Below are 6,462 nucleotides of genomic sequence, written 5' to 3'. Positions count from 1 at the left end.
TTGTGTTTTTAAACAATAATATAAACATTAAACATATTCTGAACATTTTCACATCAAAACAGTGTCTGCTAATTATTAAATATGGTAGAATAACAGTTTTGTTGCTAATAATAAATAAATATTAACATATAATAAACTAATCTATATATTATTATGTTAATTATTGCCAACAGTGGCGTTTGCGCCCATACGGCCATACTGATTCCAGCGCGTCCCTTGCGCTGTTTTAGCATTTCACATAACAGTAAACAAGGCATATCCCCTACTGGGATCTGCCCAACACACAAGGCACCATTCACCCTTACGAGATCTAGCTAACACACAAGAGGATTACCCAACGGGATTTACCAAACACACAAAGCATCACCCATACGGGTCTAGTTAACTCGCAAGCCATCACCCTTACAGGATCTAGCCAACTTACCAGGCATCACCCTTACGGGATCTAGCCAACACACTCGGCATCACCCATTCGGGATCTAGCCAACTCACAAGGCATCACCCACTTGGGATCTAGCCAACCCACAAGGCATCACCCTCTCGGGATCTAGCCAACCCAAAAGGCATCACCCATTCGGGATCTAGCCAACTCATAAGGCATCACCCATTCGGGATCTAGCCAACTCATAAGGCATCACCCATTCGGGATCTAGCCAACTCATAAGGCATCACCATACGGGATCTAGCCAACTCATAAGGCATCACCCATACGGGATCTAGCCAACAAGACCAGGTTTAAGGATTCGCATGGTGGCCCGCCAGCGTTTTAGGAAGGATAATTGGATAGGAAAATAAAAGTAGATACCATAACAAATTATAAATCATTTTACAGCAGAACAAATCTCTCTGCCCATACGGTCAATTTGTCAGTTATCAGAATCCTCTGACATTAAGAGGATAGATTTACCTATATCAAACCGTTACCATTACCAAACCTTTACCTTTACCAAAACACATTAGATGACAGAGACCGCTCGTCCATCCATTTTTTACCAGCTGATTCAACTTCCCCTAATTCATCATTCAGCGGACCATTTTCAATTTGCTTTATTTTAATGACTGGTAGGGAACATCATCCTTCTAATGCCTCTGCATTTTTGTTTTATTGTTGTGCTGCAGCTTTTAATCAACTGTAATTCTTAAAGCTGCCTGTCAGATCTTATTAATTGATATTTTACAAACATGTGACATTTATGACCCATCAATAGTTCAGCATGCCTGTTGACCATGCTCGCTCTCTTTGCAATAATGTGGTACTGAATTTCATATTGTTCACAAGTTTTTGAAACTCCTGAATTATCTTTTATCTTGGTGAATTTTTAAAAGTGACAGGTTTCCAAAAATGGAACTAAGATTTTAAAAACAGAAATCACATAGAGATCTGTGCCATCCTTTTTCTTGACTAATAATAAAGCAGCACCCCCACTAGAAACCTAGGGTGCAGAGAGTTAATCACTCATCCAAAAATAAATAATTATGAAAGGAAAAGTAATAATATGGAGCTGCTGAACAGGGATGAGCTGTCTCTTATTATGGCATATTATTAAAAGTTTATTTTTATTTTTATTGTAATATGCTTGAACTCCTCACAATAAACAGGAGACATACAGTATGTACAGCGTTGTACTATCCTATCCAAATTAATTATTTCAAATCCAACTTTTATCTGCCTGATCACCATCTATGAGACATGATTTGCAAAAGTTACATGATGATTGAATAATGACTCCAAACTTGAGCGTTCACTGGATAGAAACTTATAAAAATAGATATGTTCTCCTCAAAGAGTGCAACACTGAGAAGTTATTTTTAAAAGATTAAAACCTATTAGGATGTCAGCAAGACTGTCAGTATTACCATATGATTATGATTACCATATGAAATTCTATAATAGTTCTAGTATTTTTCTCCATTAAAAGTCACAATGCTTTGTTTTGAAATCAGTTGACCCCTTATGCTCAAAAACTTTACATGAAGTTGTTTAGCTTACTAAATTAGATCTGCAATGATTTAAGTCTTAATTGTGGTGATACGTTTGTCATCTTGACGGCGGTAACAAGTTTTCTCGAAATTACGCAAGTGATCCAGTAACCACATTTAAAACCTTAGTGTTACTAAAAGTGCCACGAAAACTGAAGGAATCATTATGTGATTGTGATAAAACTGAGTTATGTTTAGACATTATATTTACAGTACATTTTCAATTTGACGCTTTCGGAACGTTTTTAGAATCGATATTATTTAGGAAGCGAAATACATACCACAGCGTATTTCTCAATAACTTGGATCGAATAAATTTAAGATAAATACCTGAAATCAGTATTTTTACCATCTCAGCGTCAGTAGCTTTTCCAAAACATCCACGGTCTAGAACTCATTTTAAATATCCACAACTTTACTGAATGCATGGATCAGTTCGTCCCTCACTTGCTCCAATGCGGTTCAATACAAAGACCAGATATCGGCTTATGTCTTGCTTGCTCTTTTGAACTCGATGTTCATGCGATGAAACAATTAGCTTCATGATAGTTTCGTCCACATTTCCGCATCGGTCTTGATGTCACGCCCTCATCGGAGTTGAACGGCGGCAAATAAAAGTTATAATGCCACTACAAGGGTACAGCATTTGCAGCTATCATCACTTTTCGCCTTTTTAATACAGGTTGAGAGACCCATCACTTGTTCAACAGTGGGCTACTTCATTCGGAGGCTTACGATTAATTTTGGGGCTGTGATCCCACTTCTGATGTCGGCGTTAAGCCAGGATTTACACACATAAGTTCTTTTACAATGAAAATACAATACAATTCTATAAAACTTTAACATTACTTGTTTACAACAAAAAGCCACGCCTGAGTTATTCAGTGGTTTTTACACAATTAGCCATTTTGTGTTGGTTATAGCAACTACAACTTCTTTTATACAAACAAATGTAATTACTGCGAAACAATTCACAAAACATAGCTTAATATTCAAAATACATATTTTAGTGATTTTACATGACTCACATTTAATTTATTTTACATGAATTACTTTTAAGTAATATTAACTAACATTGTTATTATCCAGCCTAATAATAGATGGCACCAACAACATCATTGCATAACAATTACAATACTTAATTAAATTATTAGTACTGTTAATTATAATATAAATTATTATTAATATTTATGCTTTATTCATATTTAATCATTTATACAGTCATTTGTGTTTTTAAACAATAATATAAACATTAAACATATTCTGAACATTTTCACATCAAAACAGTGTCTGCTAATTATTAAATATGGTAGAATAACAGTTTTGTTGCTAATAATAAATAAATATTAACATATAATAAACTAATCTATATATTATTATGTTAATTATTGCCAACAGTGGCGTTTGCGCCCATAGATACGTTACCTGAACTCGATGCTGGATCAGCGTACGTGATGTTGCTGTCAAATGATTGCTCAGCGTCATAGTGTTAATAAGGAATAGATAGGTAACTCAAATAAATGCGAAGAAAATCCGGAAATTTCTATATCGACGCTTGAAAGGCAAACGTGACTAAGCGACAATAACTGTTTTATACATAAATGATAGGCAATAACCATATTCGATGCGCAATAAAAATGTATTTCTATGTCTATTAAAATCATTTCAATCCTACAGCTAGATTCGTTAAAATAATTTTTTTTCAGATATTTCAACTTTAAATTAGTCTACTGTAAAGTTCACGCATTGTCGCTTAGTCACGTTTGCCTTTCAAGCGTCGATATGTACTAGTGAAAGCCGGACATACTAATGGTTATAATAGGGTCTAACGTATTATTACGAAAAATCTTCCTGATGTGTCAATAACAACTTGATAAAGCTTTAGATAGTAGATGCGTTCTCTTTTTGCCTTCGCTCTGTGTAATTTTTTTTTAATACTAGAGACGACCGTTAGATAGCCAAGTGCTAATCAGTTAGGGAGTTTCTTTGGGTTTTACCATCACGAAAACAGAACCCCAAGTCTTAAATGACCTCCGACCTTATGATTCTAAAATAAACTTAATTACTAATTAATAATTAGTTTTCTTCTCAACACTAGCCCCAAGGGTTACATTTCATATTTATTAAACCGCAAAAGCATCTTCGTTAAATTTTCTTCTCCCCGCCAATATTTGATTCAACTGTGTACATCACATTTCATAAAATGTATTAGTTAAGTAAGTATTAGGCACAAGCAATAAGAGATCAAATGTGCAGTCTTTATATTAGTTATTCTATGATCACCCTAGTACATTACTTCGCTGGAGTTAAGCATATATACATAGAACATACTAATGTTTTCTACTATACTAGGTGGAGAGATCGTTCGTGTGTGACTCGATCTTTGTGAATTCGGTAGCTTAAAGTATTTTACTATATTCAAATCTTATAGTAGCTAGTAGAAACTTCTCTTTCCAAATCAACTTCCAAAAATTTGTTATTTTTTATATTAGGGGGTATGTTGATAATATATAATTTGTAACTATATTAATCCGTACTTGTCAAAATCCTCATAAATTGTCAATATTCTTAATAAAATCTATATATTATTACGCGAAGCAAAAACTTTGTATCCCTTTTTACGAAAATTGCGCAGACGGAGGAGTATGAAATTTTACACACTTATAGAGAATATAGAGAAGAAATGCACAATGCTAATATGTTTTTAAAATAATGCATAAAAGATACATTAAATCAATAAAGAAAACATTACACACACTACATACCATGTATTTGACGCACACACGCATGCATACTATTTATTGTCAAACTTTTGTCCTTGACGTCTGTTGTCAAATTGAGAATAGATTAAATATTGTTTGCCTTCGTTAATATTTTTATAATGTAGTCTTGGCGAAATTTGTGATTATAGAAGTATAAAATACAATCGTTATAGTGTACAAACTTACAATTCCAATTAATTATAGTCGAATTTTGACTATTGCGGGACCTCTAGTTCCTATTAATAATGTACAAGTGCAAATGTTGAGTGGCTTGGCCAGTAACGATATAATAGTGCTTTATAATTTAAATGAAAAGTACACTTTGTTCATGTATATTTATACATAATCATATTAAATTAATAGGAAACATACAATCTATTACTGCAATCAACTCTAACAATTATTTGTTGTAATAATATCAATATCAACGGTAAGCAGCGGCTTGGCTGTGCCCCTAGCATTGATGAGGTCTATAAGCGACGTGAATCACTCATCATCTGTTGGGTCGTATGCCTGCCTCTACCTACAAGGGCAATAAAAAAAGTATTTGATATTTGGAATTTAGTATTAGCACAACGTGACATTACTATATAGTTAAAGGATACATTTTGCGTAAAAACTAGTAGGCACCGCCGTTTTTTTTTCCTGCCAAGAAATATTCATACGTTCCGGTTTGATGAAAACCGCTATAACAATATAACTTTGACCTCGACCTAGAGCAGGGGTTCCCAAACTTACTTTGTCTACTGCCCACTTTGAGAATAAATTATATTTTAGCGCCCCCATTTTTTCAGAGAGCTCAATCGCTGTCTAAGACCCCTCCTAGATGAAATCGCCTTCCAAGCCTCTACACAACGCCCCCTTTTTTTGGTTCTATTACAGCCCCCCTTTAAATCTGCAGCGCACACAAGGGGGCGTTATCGCCCACTTTGAGAAAGGCTGATCTAGAGAAACAACAACAACAAAAAAATAGAAATCTGTACGTAAAGAATAATTTGTAAACGAAACTCCCGTCGTCAAACTCGACGAAATTATACAGCATAATAACATATGACATATCTCTCGAATATCCCGCTCATAAATCTAGATTAAAAACACAACCGTCTCGTATTCAAACCGGGTTAAGTCGTTCAATTACGTTAGTCAAGTAAGTTCATCAAAATTCATGATTCCTGAACTATTGAACGGTTTGCATAACTCGTGCGTGTGTCTTCCAACACGTATATGTATGATGTATATATATGAAAATGTTGTAGAGTTGAGTGTTGATGTTTAGCATTTAATTTTGTTAAATTTTGAGAGTACCATCTAAATTTGTATACTTGCGTCTGGTTTTTCAAAGGCTATATACTACTAATAAATACAGCTGCGAGTAGATAAACATCTAAAAAATTACCATTACAAATAAATAGTAGTACGTGTTTAATAAATTCTCTTTGCGTCTAGTGAGTAAGATTTTTTTTCTAAGTGACACAAAAATAATATTTTTTATTTTATCATCTGATAAATGTGGATAACTATTAAGTACCAGTGAGAGTGTGCAAATTTTAAGATATGAAACAGAAAATGCTCGAGCTTTACTAAGTGCTTTTTTATATGGTAATAAGGAAAAATGTAATTTTATTATATTGTATACAGTTAAACATTTTACTTATACAGTATTTTTTATATAATTATACCATTTCCATTAGATGCACATTTTAATTATTGCAAAACGTAT

The 6,462-nt window shown here is 33.8% G+C and overlaps 1 long non-coding RNA gene across 1 annotated transcript; it reads right to left on the bottom strand.

Annotated features, from left to right (window-relative positions):
- Positions 1-682: 682 nt before the first annotated feature.
- LOC149501104 (uncharacterized) lies at positions 683-3,384 on the bottom strand. The gene is made up of 3 exons (XR_016324445.1): positions 2,400-3,384; positions 2,262-2,310; positions 683-1,130 (listed from the first exon to the last, which is right to left on the bottom strand). It is a non-coding gene; the product is annotated as an uncharacterized LOC149501104 (long non-coding RNA).
- Between the last annotated feature and the right edge of the window lie 3,078 nt (positions 3,385-6,462).

Source organism: Bombyx mandarina, chromosome 17 (genome assembly GCF_030267445.1).
Source record: "Bombyx mandarina strain Sakado chromosome 17, ASM3026744v2".
Lineage (NCBI taxonomy): Eukaryota > Metazoa > Arthropoda > Insecta > Lepidoptera > Bombycidae > Bombyx > Bombyx mandarina.
The sequence above is the reverse complement of the archived record's forward strand: the minus strand, read 5'-3'. Positions and strand labels throughout refer to the sequence as shown.